This window comes from Amblyomma mixtum, chromosome 5 (genome assembly GCF_055824585.1).
Source record: "Amblyomma mixtum isolate Tamu chromosome 5, ASM5582458v1, whole genome shotgun sequence".
Lineage (NCBI taxonomy): Eukaryota > Metazoa > Arthropoda > Arachnida > Ixodida > Ixodidae > Amblyomma > Amblyomma mixtum.
The window spans coordinates 99,547,828-99,564,215 of record NC_143016.1 but is presented as its reverse complement, the minus strand read 5'-3'; the positions used below and the strand labels follow the sequence as shown (position 1 = coordinate 99,564,215).

General features: G+C 51.6%; 1 protein-coding gene across 8 annotated transcripts in view; it reads left to right on the top strand.

Annotated features, from left to right (window-relative positions):
• Positions 1-629: 629 nt before the first annotated feature.
• LOC149343177 (rho GTPase-activating protein 23-like) overlaps positions 630-16,388 on the top strand; it is a 90,178-nt gene continuing 74,419 nt past the window's right edge. For 4 of the 8 annotated variants that reach the window (XM_089545705.1, XM_089545703.1, XM_089545702.1 and 1 more), the window contains exon 1: positions 631-857. The gene's annotated coding sequence lies outside the window, so the exon portion shown is untranslated. Of the gene's footprint in view, positions 858-7,462; positions 8,096-16,388 lie in introns of those variants that run through there. The other 4 variants (XR_016283100.1, XM_089545706.1, XM_089545707.1 and 1 more) reach the window with 2 other exon arrangements.

The window sequence follows — 16,388 nt, the reverse complement described above, 5'->3', positions numbered from 1 at the left end:
AGTATAAAGCAAAACTGACCACCAAATGCGACCTCTGTGTGAGGTGTTAGCCCAGACAATAATTAAGTGAGCGGTTAGGCCGACATAACATTTTTTCTGAATATATTGCCACTAGATGCGCGAGGTTACGTATTAATATAGTTTAATAGATGGGGGAGGGAGATCGTTGGGTAGTGTAATGGGGAGCGTGTGAGAACTGGGAAGCCGCTCGAGCGAAAACAAAAGAGCTCAATTGCGCAGTCACCAGTGCACACCACCGCTGCTGTGGTCATGGCGGGACCACGGGTGCTGCGGGTCCCTGGTTGTACAGCCGCACGCCGGAGAGCACGCGTATCTCGAGTGCGTGCGCTCTCTCCACTTCTGCGCACATTCGCCCTTCGTCCTCTGCCGCGTCAGCCGGCTGGCTGCATAAACGCCAAGGTAGTACGCTGTGGTGCTTTGCCGCGCTGCGCCGTGGGTGACCCCACCGCGGGCTTCCAAAAACTGTCGCGATGCGGCGCCACCACCGCACGATGTGGCGATCCTGCCCGTCCTTTGACTTGCCCTCCTCCGCATGCCTCTCAGCAAACTGCAAGAGCGGAAGGAAAGAGGCGAAGCAAAAAGAAAGTGCGGCACTTTGTTTCTTTTTTCTTTTAGCCGGCCAGCTTTTCTTTCACTCCTTCGACTACTCTCGCCTCCAGTGGTGCTAGGGTAAACATGGCGGATCCGTGCGATCGGGTTACTGCAGTTTGTAGATTTGTTGACCTTTAGGTTTGGTGGCCCCCGGGAACTGCGGATCCTCGCCGCACTCGCTATGAAGGACCAACCTGGGATTACGCACACCAGCCATGCGGCCCACCGAGCGCCCTGTACCAAAGGTAAGCCTCGTCGACGACGAACGAAACGGGAACAGCGCTCCTCCGTTGGGCTGGCTGACACATCGTGCGGAGGACAGGCGCGATCAATAGGAGACCGTCAATTTCGGTTTGTGCCGCGGCGATGATACGTGACAACATGCTGCATATCCTAGGTTTCTCCGGCAACAGCCGGCCACCAGCTTCACCCTTCGGAAAAAACCGTCGGGACGCGAGGTGATCCGGGTCGTGCCCGTACGCGACGCGATGCGCCGAGCAGCCGCCGTCCAAGCGGGTCAACGTGATCGAATGAAACGGCCGCGGGCAGGCAGGTCCGTCGTGCAATTGCGGAGTGTTCAACGAGTGGTGTTTCAGTTTCGTTCGTCCGCACCCGTCCTGCTCGATTATAAGTGGGTCGGGGCGAACTGGCGTGGTCGGGAGGCCGGCGGCAGTGCGGAAGACCGCTCACGACCGGACGAAACGTCTCGCTCAGCTCGGTGCGGGAGGGAACACTCCCCGAACTCGACGCGAATATGGGTACGCGACACGGCGGTTGCGTCGCCGTGCCTAAAAATTGTGCGCGCGCCGTTTTGTTATTTCTTGCTCGTTCGAATCTCTCAGGGGGCTGGGCGTTTTCCCCCACTCGACCGACCGCTTTTGTCGGGACTTCGTGGCGCGTAGGGGAACCACGGGAACCCGGGGCTTTTTCTCGCGTTGCCGTGCCCGCATGGTTCCCACAGCACGCCGCGGGCTGGGCCGAGGCGCCGTTTGGAGAGCAGAAAAAAAAAAAGTTTTCGAAAGTAGATCAATACGCTCGCGCGTGAGCGCCGCTGTGTTGTCCCCCCACCACCGCGAGAGCGGCTAGGGCTCGTTCCTTCGCTCGCGCTCTGCCTTGCTCGGCGTCTTGTCATGATGTCGGGGGGGACGCTGGCCTGCTGCAGCGCAGGCAGGGGGCACACAGGTTAACGGCGTTTTCGTTGTTGTTTTTTTCTTTTCCTTTCGGCGACTCGCTTTTGTGCCTTTTCGCCTTGAGCCGGCTGCTCTGCAAGAATGCGTCGGGATCGTTTCGGACTGAAACGACCGGCCGCCGAACGACGGCTCATTTTTGAGGGACAGGCGAAGCGAGGCCAGCGTGGTCTCGCGATGCGGCGCGAGTCTAAAATAAGTGGGGACGGAGGCAGACGACCAAGAACGAAAGAAGAAGACAAAAACGAATGCGCGACGAGTCTCGTTCTTGTACTTACCTGCCCCTGTTGGCGCTCTTGCTTTGCGTGTTTCTTTCCTGCTTTTTTCGCAGCGAGCGTAACCCGATAACCGCGTGGTTTGCGCGCCAGAGAATTCTTGTCGCGGCGGCCCGTTCGTTTCTTGCTGTTCCTATTCGACGCGCGCGTCCCGTTCGCAGGTCGTATTGTTGCTGTTACTGGCGCCCCGGAGAAGCCGACAGAAACGAAAACAGCGACAGCGGTTGTAAAATATAGCAGCGGCAGTCAGGGACCTTTTCCGTCCGCTCGCTCGACGGAATGCGTCGGGTCGCGCTTGAAGCGCAGCGGCTGGTTTAGGAATGCGCCCGGGAAGTCGAGCGAAGTGTCTGTTGTCCGCCCCCGCTTTAGGCCGCGCGAATGTAATTGCTCGATTTTGACGCTGCTGTATATACTCTCCAGCTGACCGGTTCCTTGCTCTGTGGGTCTTCAGAAACGCGACGACAGCCGGGGTCTGTCGGTTTCGAAAGGCGGTGCGGTGATCCTTTGGAAGGCGTTCACTTGGGAGCGCGATCCATTACAGACGACATTCCGCAGACGGCAGTGTGCCGTCTCTTGCTTGGCTAACCCTGCTTCGCAGAACTGCCTTTGGCGAACGTCCACTTTTGTTGCGTACGTCTTAGCGCCGCTTTCGTTCGGCCTTTAGTTTTCGCGCCCTACTAAACGGAGGCCCGAAAGTGAATATGGAAAGTTTCTTGCATGTTCTAGCAGCCGTGGTCTGTGTTGTGCCGTTATATATGAACTTTGAAGGGTCGAGTGGATATGCGATAGAAAACTATTCATTCGGCGCTTCTCACTCAATCCAAAGTTGACTTGCGCGTCTTGGGTTTTCTTTTAAAGTAACCTGAAGAACGTTAAGCTTTAATTAGCGCCTTAAACGAAACCTGTGAAGTAATTCTTGTGGTCCACCAACGCGTGTCATTTGATGGGCTTAAAGGACCGTAAATACGCTTCCTTGGACAGGCTGTCCGAGCTCAAACAAGACGTTTTTCTTATCCGTCAAAACGACAGAAGGTTGACTGACACAACCTCCGCACTCTTTTACTTTCTTTAATGAGAAAAGCAAAGGCTGTCACCTTGTGAGTTGCGCTGTGATGTCTACACAGAAATTCTGTGTTCTGGAAAGTTGGCAGACATTGCCATCCTCTGCAGTGACTGACAAGGCGTGACCACCGTTTACAATTGCCACATTGTTCTTACGCTGTCCTAGCCAAGGCGACGCCTGACAAGACTCGAGTTGTTTGGACTGCATTGTTCAAAATGTGTGTATCTGCGGGAACAACAGAATGATTCTGAAGCACGCCTATCGCCATCCCTCGACCAATTCTGGTTGCAGTGTTAAGGGAAAATAATTCCGCATTAATCCCACAAAATAATTTCTTTCACTTACAATTCGACTTAATTGTTCGTTGGCCGCCGCGGTGGCTCAGCGGTTATGGTGCTCGGCTGCTGACCCAAAAGACGCGGGTTCGATCCCGGCCGCGGCGGCTAGAATTTCTTTGGAGGAGAAATTCCAGAGGCCCGTGTACTGTGCGATGTCAGTGCACGTTAAAGAACCCCAGGTGGTCGAAATTTCCGGAGCCCTCCACTACGGCGTCTCTCATAGCCTTAGTCGCTTTGGGACGTTAAACCCCATAAACCAAACCAAACCTAATTGTTCGTTGCAAAAGTTGCAGCTGAACGTCTCTTAAGTTTTTAAAGTAAAACTAGTCCGGCTGTCGAAGATTGAGACTTCGCGTCGCGGTGGAGTGATAGCACTCCACAACCTTGGCCCCTTTCATTTTTTTCCCCACTAATGTCACGTAGTGGCTTGTCGTGTGCATTAAGGGGAACGTTTGTGACGACCTCGAGAACGGACATAAGACCCCTTTCGGTGAGCACCTGACCCCGAGGACGTTATGTTCGGCTCCACAGGCCGCTTCTCACGGTCAGCGCGTCCGTAATGTGGCGCGAACTCATAATGTGCCCAGGACCTGGATCGTTACGTGGCCATAAGCGCTACCTTCCTTGCATCCCATTTTTGACGCGCGGTCGTGATGACTTCGCACTTTCCGCGCAGTCGCAGAAAAAGCACGAAACTCGGGACGTAGTTAGTCAGTGAACGTGCCAAGAAAATGCTATAATACACTCGGTCTTCAAAACGAGCCCGCGACTTCAGTATTCTTCGTCGAATGTTTGATATCTGCTCCGAAAGTTCGCTAACCTTTTTACACCTGCGCGCAAACCGGAAATGGAATCTGGATGCCTATTGTGCCACGGGCATCCTGCTGGCTATTCCTGTACCACTAGCCGATTATTAGCATTTTATTCTAAGTGTATATGTTGCTTTGTGACATTAATTGATCTAGTCTATAGACCATGAGGACTACGTTTAGTCAGGGGAACAGCGTGGATTCCACTAGAATTACTCTGTGAAACTCGGAATTCCTTTTTTTCTCTTTATGCTCTTTCTTTCTTTTTTCAAAAGCGCGCAAGTTCTTAGTAGCAGCATCTGGGGATTCCATGGTTAGGGATTATACTACCACGCAGAAATGGCGGAAACGTTTTGAAGAAAGTTCTACTTTTGAGGCAGATAAGGAGAAAGTGATGAAATTGTTGAGTAATCTATTTTTATTCATTTATTTAAAACCTACTGCAGTAATAAAGACCAAGCAGGAGTGCAATATGGGACGAAACTCGGAAACTGCAAAACACCGAAAGAAATGCAGTGCGCTCTAATCACGAGCAGGCAACAATTCGTTTAAAAACAACAAAAAAAGTACTTAAAGCAAACTAAGCAGGAAAAAAGCACAAACAATGCCGTAGTGGAGGGCTCCGGAAATTTCGACCACCTGGGGCTCTTTAACGTGCACTGACATCGCACAGCACACGGGCCTCTAGAATTTCGCCTCCATCGAAACTCAGCCGCCGCGGCCGGGAACGAACACGCGGCTTTCGGGTCAGCAGTCGAGTGCCATAACCACTGAGCCACCGCGATGGCTAAAAAAAAATAAACAGATTCAAAGGGCGTACAGTACACGTTCTTGAAAGACGGCCTCTTCACCTGCGGGATAGATATGAACTGGAAATGCATTCCACTTGGCGATAGTACGTGGGAAAACCCATTTCTTGAAAATATTAGTAGAGGCGGATGTGGCGTGAGGTTGTGTATGATCTTTTGATACCGAGCTGGGGAGCGTGAAGTATGGGCAGGGGCCTCCGTGTGGCGCACAATCATTCTTCTGCTTTCTAACGTCGAAATGTTTTTTGCAGCCGTGAGTGACGATTGCGAATCCTGGTCTGCGATAGGAGCCGAATATAAAACGGACTGCTTTTCCTTGAATCATCTCTCTGAGAAGGAAAATTGAAGTGATTCGTTTCAGTTGTCACTTCGCATGTCGGGGAATTACCCGCAGAGGTTAACGAGAGTTTCGGTAACGCGCATGAAGCATCGCGGTAAAATTTGTGCTGTGGGCGATGTATCAAAGGGTCGAAAGCGCACACGAGCTCTAGCGAGTTTTTTTTTTTTTTTTTCTAGGATTGGTCAGATGTAGCTTTGCGGAGAGTGTCACCAGTAGGCATGGGATACGACACGCGTGGTTATATGACATGGAGACAAAACGTGAATCATTACAGAGTTCTGAAAATGTTGACCAAAAATGACTAATTCGGTCAAATTGTGATGGTCTTAGTAGGAGTTTTTTTATTAATTCCTTTCTTACTGTGTTGACTTCATGTGAGAGAGAAGCCGCCGCAGTGGCTCAGTGGTTATGGCGCTCGGCTGCTGACCCGAAAGACGCGGGTTCGATCCCGGTCGCGGCGGTTGAATTTCTTTGGAGGAGAAATTCTAGAGGCCCGTGTACTGTGCCGTGCGATGTCAGTGCACGTTTGAACAACTCCAGGTGGTCGAAATTTCTGGAGCCCTTCACTACGGCGTCCCTCATAGCCTGAGTCGCTTTGGGACGTTAAACGCCCGTAAGCCATAAACCGTACACCATCATGTGAGAGAGAGGAATTTCTTTCGACGGAGAAAACAGCTTGTATTTAAAACTGTCTCAGAAAATACTGGATGCACAGAGAAGGGCGCTGGTTGCCACATCTTGGCAGGGCGTTCCCGCCAATATTTAAACCGCTGAATACACAGCCTGGAAGCAAACCGTGAACGGCGAAGCGTCTATATGCTGCTTGGGCACAGCTCCCCACTGAACTTCATTCGTTCAGCAAATCGTTCGCGATCCTTCATTCATCCCGTCTAATCCTCGAGGCAGTAATTGCCGCTAAATAGAATCCTCTCCGGAAACTGCGAGCAGCAATGCGAAGGAATCGGGCAGGAAGAGTTTCTTTGAGGGTAGAACTGCTATAGATTCGGTCCACTGAATCAGGAGGGAGTGGTCGGCTTTAAAGGCGGCAGCTGAACGTCCAATCTCTTTGCCGTATAGTAAAAAAAAAAAAAAAAGAGAAAGAAAAAGCTATAGTTGGAAGCTTCAACCTTCCATATACACGTTTTACTTGCAGTTTGCTATCCAACTAATTTAAACCACTTTTTCAACTTTCCGGCCGCCGCGGTGGCTCAGTGGTTGGTGCTCAGCTGCTGACCAGAAAGACGCGGGTTCGATCCCGGCCGCGGCGGTCGAATTTCTTTGGAGGAGAAATTCTAGAGGCCCGTGTACTGTGCGATGTCAGTGCACGTTAAAGAACCCCAGGTGGTCGAAATTTCCGGAGCCCTCCACTACGGCGTCTCTCATAGCCTTAGTCGCTTTGGGACGTTAAACCTCATAAACCAACCAACCTTTTTCAACTTTCCGCCTGAATGCGGTTTCCGTTCTAACGTTTTAGCCCAGCAGTTTTAGTGTTTTAGTGTGTTTTAGTGTAGTGAGCTTTTTGGCGTAACAAATACGTAATAGTATAAATGCATGCCGGGCCTGACGGGGGCGCGGTGGGACCCCCCCCCGGTTAGGTTAAGGTGCATCGATGCCAGCGCCGCCGTCGATGCACCCTCACTGGACCTACCTTCTTCGAGCCTACGTGATGAGCCCTGAGCTGGCCTTCGGACCGTATCCCGGCAACGGGTGTGAATGTCTGCATTCTGTCGTAACGGACCGAGCTTGGCGGTGGTTGTCTAGTGCAATTGAGTCACTGATCTTGGAGCGCCCGCTATGGATAAGCAAGCATGCATGGAGCATGTGATGCCGTCAGGGATCACGCGAAGAAGATGTGGTCGTGGGAGCGGTCACTTCATTGCCATGGAGAAGGGACCAGGACGAATTTTTCTTTAACTACGAAGTTTCTGAGAAAGCTGTATAGCTTTCCTTTGTAGCCGTATGGCTGCGCTTGGGTGGATGCCAATGAGTAATTACTCCCTTATTATAGAAGGGTTACAAGCCCAGTAGCCTCCCCCTCCCAGTTACTGTAATCATTTACACAAATTGGCCACACCGCGGCCGTGGGCTGAAGCACTGGCGTTTCGTGTGCGCGCGAGCAGTAGTAAGGCCGTGAACTTGGGTGCTTGGCCTCTTGGTGTCGTGAACTATACTTTCCGATTAAAACGTCGGTCATACATCTAGCCGATAAAGATACATACCGAAATCTAGTTAATCACTCCCAACTCATGGTTTGTCAACTAAACTAACTTTGCTTCGTATAGTACGCGGCCGCCGAGCTGCGTTTGTTTAGTGTTGGCGAAGCGCCTGTTTCTTATTTTCTCTCATTTTCTTTTTTCTGTGGGCGCTCGGAGTCATGTGGGACACCACATTGGGTAGGCGAGAGTGGCATGCGTTTAGTTGCGCAAGTGAGTTCTATTGTTTGGTGCAAGATAATAACGGATAAAGAAAACAACACGTGGGTGTTTACGGCAGCGTTAGGAGAGCGTAGATGCGCCATATTCCTCGCTCTCCGGCCAATTCAGAAAAGTCTCTCGGGTCTAGCTGCCTCGCGCGAATCGCCCACGTGCGTCTCTGTTTAAAAACGACGTGCCATCGAACTTCCCTGTGGAGGTTACGGATCATTTGGAAAAACGAATGTCCGGTGAGTGGCATGGGGTGATGGCTTAACGTAGCTAACTGTTTGAAGGGGGTGTTGTCCTCTACAGCGTACCTATAGGGGAAAAAAAAAAAAAAAATGCACGCACGCAACAAGTGTCGCTGTACGGAGGGCAAGTCACTTTGCACAAAGCGGTAACTAAACGGGCTGTGTGCGAGAGCGATTAAAACGCGTGCGACCGTAGCAGCTGGCCGCTCTTGCTTGCTCGTTAACGGGGGCATCGAACCGAAGCGAAAGCACCCCGTTGTTATCACCGAGGTATACGAGGCTGATTACTTGGCCCGCATGTTTCGTCTCTGTGCTGTTTTCCTTTCTTTCCGAAGTATGCGATGTAGCCTTAATTGCCGGTTGCTCGAACATTGCAGGTTTCGGGGATACTTCGGTCGTATTTATTTTTTTTTGTTCGTTTTGGTCTCTTGTTTCGTTATAGCGAAATTGTACAATTTTTTTTTTCTCGTTCCTCACGTAGTTGCTGTGATTTTGAAATCGTCCACCTCAGTTAACACAAGGAGCCAGCGAACACTGTTCCGGGCCGGTTTCCTTTAACCGGTTCGGTCCCTTTTAACCGAATCAGTTAATCGAAACCGGTTGAGGCTCTTTTTCCTTTAAATGGCCCCGCGTTTAGCAAGGTTGGTGCTACCGCGCCGCGGCAGTTTGATACATGCTCGCTCTTGTCAAGGGTGCGTGGTATACGAGGACACACAGTTCTATTCGCCGATAAAAAAGGTTCCTCTTCGCGCGTGAGGTGATGACGATTTTGCAGATAACCTGCGATCACGGCGGTATGGCTGTTACCGCGCAGCGATAAAGCGGCGCCGGTAGAAGGATGTAGTATAATACGCTTTCGCGAACGCTCCATTTCGCGCAGTGTGTGCTCCATTACTGAGTCGGGCCTTGGTCCGTGTATAACCGATCACTGTCGCTGCTACTCCCCCCCCCCCCCCCCCCCCCTCCCAACATTCCGCGCGCCTACCCTAATCGGCGTGTAACTACGTGTCCGCTCTAGCAGTGTTGTCGTTCGTTGAATCGATGTGCTTCTGCACATATAAGCGGGGCAGACCGAGACGCGGCGCTAATTGATTTCCTTATCTCGCTTTATATCTCTGCGAACCCCGCAAGCGAGAAAAAAAAGGGGGAAGCGGGTCGCGCGTGTGCACGAACTGCGTTTCGCCTGACGCCTCGGAGCACAATGGTCACGCGTGCGGAAGACACGCAAAGACGGCCAAGTTGGTCGGCAAGTCGTCGCGCGTGGTTCGAGATATGTCGGTCGCTTTCGTGGTGATAATTGTGGCCTGTCAGAAGAAGAAAAAGAAAAAACGGTGAGCGCATTTCTGGCGGCGTGAGAGGAGCGTTGTTTTCTGCCGCTGCTTTTTCGTTTTTTTTTTTAAATATTTTTTTTCGAACTTGAGCTCTGATTTCTTCTTTTAAGAATGTGCCGCCCGTGGAAGTTGTCGGAACGCGGTTTCAGCCGCGAAATGAATTAGTTTCTTGGCGGTATAAAAGCATGCAGCCACGAAATGAAGATTGCGCTGTGAATCCATTTCCCTAGCTGTATGCGACCTGAATGCGCAGTGCACGGCATATTAAGGCGAAAGCCTTTAATGGGCTCATACTGTCGTCCGTTAACAAAGCTTGTCACACGCGTTTAACTTGAGAACTAAAAAAGGTAGAAAAAAAACTGGTTGCTTCAGATAGAGAGGGAACAAATGAACCTAGAAGCCAAGTTGGATGACTGTCGGTTAATTAGTTAATTAATTATGAGCAAAAATGTCGAAATTGCTTCGAAATAGCGCGGACATCGATATAGCCACGTGAACGGTGTGACGTCACATCCTACGGAAGTCGTCGCGGCATAGTGACAATTGTCACAGAATGGTCGGGAAAACGTCAGTTTTGTGTCAAATTAGATGCAAAAAAAATTACCGACGATTACGTTACTTCCTAATGCGAAATTTGAGCGCAGCAAATAAGCTGTTTCACCTTTTCGATAGTGAGTCAACCCCAGCTGCGGAGTTGGTTTCAGGGACAACGCCGCCGATGCCGACACAAACAATATGATACCCTCGCTTCCGCAGCGCTAACAACCAGGTCTAGCCGTGGGAAGGTGGTCACGTATTCGTCGACGTGCCGGGGCCTACGTGAAATAACCGGCGCGTCGGCAACTGAAGAGCACCCTATCCGCCACACAAGAACAGGGGGGGGGGGGACCCTTTCCTCCTCTTTCTGCATGGCGGCGACGGTGTTCTATGCAGTCACGTTATCTTGACTCTCTATCGGCGTCAGCGGCATCCAGCGGTATCAGTCGGTCGTTATCAGTCGGTCGCTGCTAGCGCTGGGGGGATGAAAGGGGGGCGGAGCTGGTTACGAGGCCGACGACGACGCGAAACCCAGGAACGGACGCCAAAGAGCTGCGCTCTAAAATGTGTAATTAAGCGTACCCGAAATATGTACAATTTGGGTATCGATATTGCCACGGGAACTGTGTGACGTCACATCCACCGGAAGTTGTCACGGCGTAGTGTCCTCGGCTTTCGCCTCTCAACACTTTATAGTTACCAAAGTGACCACGCAATTTTTTAGCATATATGGCGCGATCTGCTATCGTGATCCGCTTCCGCCGGAGCCCTACTGCGCATGCGCTGTTGGCGCCCCGGAGAACCGGTTCACGGATCGCGCTGCGCTTTTAAATCTCTGTGACCGCTCCTCCAGGTACACTCTGAGCAAAAAGGAGTTAAAAGGGAATGAGCTTCATGACGGAGAACGGAATCGCTCGTTCCACGACTTGCGCTGCACTTGTCTGGGCACAGATAAAGAGCCTTACAGTTAGCAAAATAGCAACGCTTGTACTTTGGCGGAGCACCTGTCGTGTGAACTAAAATATTGTTCAAGACGCCCCGAGCTTATAACGACGACGTCGTTGCTGTCCGCACTGTAGCGCTGTCGGAGTGAGCCGTAGCGGTTTTGCTCAGGTCTGAAACTTTGTCTTGTATCCAGTAACTTGGTGTACCCGTCTCATCTTTTCTCGCTTTAAGCGTTCCTCGGTTCTCGGTGAATCTTACCGTCAACGATGACCGCTTTATGTCAAAGGCGCCAGTGGTGCTTTGGCTACTTGCGTTCGACCATCGGCTGGGCAGCCTTGGGCACAGCTGAAGTTCGTCTTTACGCGCTGCACAATTAAATATATACTAGTACGGCCTCGTAAAGGTTGGCGCGGGGTTGATTTGGGCTACTCGGGATTATTTAGCTGACAGCGGAGAAGAAACGCTAGTTGCTGGCATTCTGTCGGGAATTTAGCTATAGGACATCGGGTTGCGTAGGGCATGTAGTACGCAGAACAGCTAACTGGCAGCCTGTATATTAGGTGACAAAGTGGACGCGAAGTTTTGGGCGTAGTTGGCGGCAAATGCCATTGTGGAGCATTGCGGTCGGAAAGTTTGCCGGGGTCGCGGATATACAGAAGCGTTTATCTGCATGCAGTGGACTAACCGCGCTAACAAATTCTTAACGTGCGGGCGTTTTGATCGCCATTTCTGCCCCATAGAAACTCAACCCGGGGGTAGAACCTTCGACCTTATGCCCCAAAGCATAACTCGATCCGTAGCCTCCGAGCCACCGCGGTGCAGGATATGCTGTCTGTGTACACAGTCGATCACACTTAGCGGGAACACTAGAGCGCGTGGTTCTGCCTCGCGCGCAGCTGTCGCACTGTCACAGTATCCGCTGTATGGTGACGCTGTCCGTGCGAGGCGCTCTCAACTGGCGTTGGGCGTGCGCGCTCTTGTGTTCCCGCTAAGTGTGATTGACCCTGCACAGGAAGTAACACTTTGGTGTCGCATGCATGTCGGCGTGCGCCGCATCTTGCGATCGGCTGGACGTGCGCACGACGGCGGTGAAAAAAAATAAAATGTCTCGAGCAGCCAGCGGACCAGTCGCGGCAACGACGTTTGTTCCTGGTCCTCCTCGGCTGCTCCAGCGTTCGCTTCCTGTCGACGGTGTGGTGGGCAAACTCCCTTCCGACTCCGAGACGCAGACCTGGCCGCCTGCTTCTCCGTCTCGGCACCTCTTTTCCTCGTCCGCGAGTGCTGTTATATATATATATGCACACCCGTACTAGAGGGTCATCCGCCACGGATGCCGCGGTTTATAATAAAGTGCACGGCTCTCGGAACAAGTAGAGGGTGGGGGGTTCCCCTTGTCTACTCCGCGGCCTGCTTGGCTCGCGTGGTTGTCCGCGGCGGAACAGCGAGCTGCCCAACTGCAGCAGCCGCTCCAGACATAATAATAGCGTGTCGCCGCCTCCGGGACCTGCTTTTGTGCGCTGCTGCGTCTTTCTTCTCGCCGCTCGAGTGTTGCGCGCCACCCCTCTTCTGGTGGGCCGCTCGTCGACGGTCCCCATTGTTTTCGCTTTTCCGCCGCCGCCTGGACCACCATCACCACCCTCCTCCCCCTGCTAGTGTTTTTGTTTGTTTGTTTCGTTTTCTCTGCCGTTCGTAGTGCGTCGCATTCGGTACGTTACCGTGTCCACCACTTCCTCGGCGGCTCATTATCCCGTCTCCTCCTCCTTCTCATATTCGGTCCTTCCCGCCGCCTCTCCTCCCTCGGTTTCTTCTTCTCTTTAACCCCCCTTTCCCCACCCACCCCTTTTATTTCCTCCCCCGTTTCTTTCTTCGCATTGTGGCGGTGATTAAGCGTTCTCGTTCCGCTCGTGACCGGGCGCGCGTGTACTCAGAGCCGACGGCGTCGTTGCGCTGAATCGACGTCGGGTGTTGTTGTGAGGGGGGAGGGGGATTTCTCGTCGTCGTCTTGGGGGTAGTACCGCCGCCCCCTTGTTTGCCAGCTTTGCTGTCTAGGTGTATTGGTAGCTGTGGTTAGCGTTAACAGTTGCTGCTTTTCCTCTGTCAGTTCTATTGTTTAGGGGAATCCCCAAATGTGGATTAGATTTGTAATAAGGTAGTATAATCACTAATTATAGCGTCCACCCAAGCGCGCAGCCATTTGGCTACAAAGGAAAGCTGTACAGCTTTCACAGAAAATTAGTATTTGAATGAAAATTCGTTCTTTCTAATAAGGGATTAAGTACTCACAAGCACCCACTCCAAGGTGCAGCTGTAAGGACGAATTTTCCAACTACGAAGTTTCTGTGAAAGCTGTTTAACTTTCCTTTGTCACCGTATGGCTGCGCTTAGGTGGATGCTAATGAGTGATTACTCCTTGATTTCCCTCGGGTCTGTGTAAACGGTGCACGCGTCTGTTTTAAGGATTTTTTTCTTCTTCTTGGGATGGCCCCGCACGCGAGTACTGGCGAAAGCAAACGCGTTTTTTTTGTGTGTGTGGAGGGCCCCAAGGTTGATTTCGGCCGCATAAAGTTTTTTAGCGCGCGTCGAAGACTCGGTACAAGGACAGCTTTTTAATATTTTTTTTTTTTTTTGCATTCCACCCGCGTTTGGAAAATGCGGCTGCCGCTGCCGGGCATCGAACTGGTGACCTCGGCTACATGAGCACAACGCTGGGCGACTGCGGTGGTTGGTGGAACTCATCGCCATTGCGATCTTTATTGCTGTTGAGGCCCGCTTTTTTTTGTTGTTGTCTCGGATACCTCGGTTTTATGAACGAATTTTTATCGCCCGACCGCAGGCCACCTAGTTTTAACGCATTTCTGATGTTGACACATAAGAAATGGAATTGTCTGTCGAAAATGATTTCGCCGGGGATTCAGGAGCAAGCAGATAGGAGCAGGTGGCAAAGAAAGGAACTGACGTAAAGATCATACAGTGCTGCTTTTTCTGACCTTCCTACAGCCTATCCGTCTAGCTGGTAGCTGTTCGAATGGCTTCGAGCGCACGGAAGCGCCGACAGCATCGAACACCAGACACAGCTCAAAATTGCGCTATATTGCGGAAAGTATTATGGGATAGATGAATGGAAGGTATTCTGGAAGGGAGCATGAAGCCCGCTCCTGATACCCGGGAGCTTGCGAGTTTGACGAGGTCAAAGTCGAGGCCTGACGTCAGCGGTTAGGCAAACGCCGATGCCGATGATGCGGGCGCAGCATTAAAGCTAACATCCTTACCAGCGAACCGGTGTCAGATGTGCTAAAGCTATAGTCAGGCGATCGGTCCGATCCACAAACTATAGTTAGTTTGGCGATGAACCATTTTGTGTCCTTGTAATGTACGAAAAGCGGGTAATGCCACTGTTAAGAAAAATCGTTTAAAACCCTTTTTGTTAGGAATTGAGATTATTGATATGAATTATTCATTCGCTTGACAATTTTTTATGCTTTTAGTTTTATGGTATTCTCGGTAGTCCCTGAACCACCACCCTTTGAACTCGTTGGATTAGGGCTATACATGCGTATAACAGGACTCTTATTAGGCGCAGAAAGACAGCGCAGGACAGCGCTCTGGCGTGTGAAGTTTTATTACACTTTTCCATGGATCTGCAGTCTTTCGTTGTTTCGTCGTGCAGGTATTTCAGTTGCGGTGTTGCATGACCTGTCGGCTGAACTGGTTATAGCTTTATACCTCAGCTTTCCATGCCACTGAAATCCTCCAGAACACCCCTTGACTTCCAAACATTGCCCTCTTCTTTCTGTTCGCCGCCAACCCTTTTTGGTCCCTCTGAATTCCCGGCGCGCGCAGGGTTGGTCACAGGATCCTGCGGCCCACAGGGCCTGCTTCTGAGCTCTGTTGTGGAGCATTTGTGACTGCCCCCCCCCCCCCCCCCCCCTCTCCCCGAAGCTGAAAATCTCTGAAAGGGGTAGGATAAGCAACATATTTCACCTCTCAGAACATTGGTAGCTTTGTAGGCGCGGAAAGTGCCCGACTAAGCATACCCTGCGTGCCGGGTACTTTTGACCAACCATGTTGCGTACTATGCACGCGAATGCATCTGATCGTCTAGCATTACTTCCTTTTCTTTTTTTTTTCCCCGAAGTTTATCTCGCTGTGCTGTGCAGTGCTTTTCCGAGTCTTCCGCGTTGTGTCTGCAGTTTACGTCTGTCCTTGTTCGTGGTTCCGTATTCCCTTCCGTCTTCGCGTCCTCTCCTGACTGCATGTCGGTTGCATCAGTTCCATTATTGTTCCTTTAGGGTTCCTTTGACCGCAGTGGTGTCCTAGTGGTTTGAGTCTCCGCCTCGCGTATCCCCAGTGCCGCCGGGTACTTACCGGTGGTTACAAGGTTTCCCCCTGCTCTGGGGTGAAATGGTGAGAAAAAGGGTTCTCTGACCCCACCTTGTGTAAAGAAAGATACCTTGTGTCATGGTGCTCTTTGGCCGAAGCTGCCCTTGCGCCAGAAAATTCGACATCACCTCTGGGCGCGTCGTCGCCGTAGCTTCTCGTCATCTTCCAAGCGTTTCTGCCATTCGGAAAATCATTCAGTGCCTGCGTCCGCGCTTTAGAGATCTTAAACGGGCCTCTTGGGCCCCGCGTGAGAGTTTAGAGACGAATGGTTGCGACACGACGGATTCGACTCACCCACGCGTGAAGCCCCTGAATGGACTTTATCCCGTCCCTGGGGGCGTTGTTCGTGTGTCCAGAGTGAAACATTTACAGCGCCTTTCCACGTCTCCTTCCTCTTGCTTTTGCTCTTGCGTGTACGTTATCCGCTGCCAGTGCTCACCCTGTGCGGTTTGACACATCTAGGCTGACGAAAAGGCTAGAAATTAAGATCAGCTATGAGAGCGCAGCGAGCCATAGGAAAGGAAAGTGGTGGGAGTGAACGTTAAGGGACAGAAAGAGTAGAGATGTTCCCTGTTTGTCTTTCCATGTTCGCGCCTCAATATTCAATATGGCCTCCGTTCTTCAGTGGACGCAGCTAAACTGCTGATGTTGATAGTAGCGATGGCGACATCAATGGCGTTTCATCATTCTGTCTTATTTAAATCGTTAATCGACAAGTCCCTGTGCCTCTACCAGTTAATCAACCCGCTAACTGTCCGCCTCGTTGGTGCATTTTGTGCGACGCTTTCATTCACTCGTTGGAAACAACAGGTGCCCCGTGTGCGCTCACTGATGCGTCGAGGCGCTGCGATAGAGTAGCGTCGTCACAGCCCGCAGCGGAAGCGAATTATAGGGCCGTACTACATCATCACACGTACACGCGCTGCTCGCCCTGCCTCTACACCTGTCGCAATGTTCTGTCAGTGCTGTGAGCCGAATGTTGAGCTAAGCACGCGTCGAGTGCGCCCGCAGCTGTGCATGGCTGCTGCATGCGCAGGCTTTTTTTTGTCCGCACCGACAGTGTGTGTATGATAACGTGGAACGCTGAGTGCGTCCGC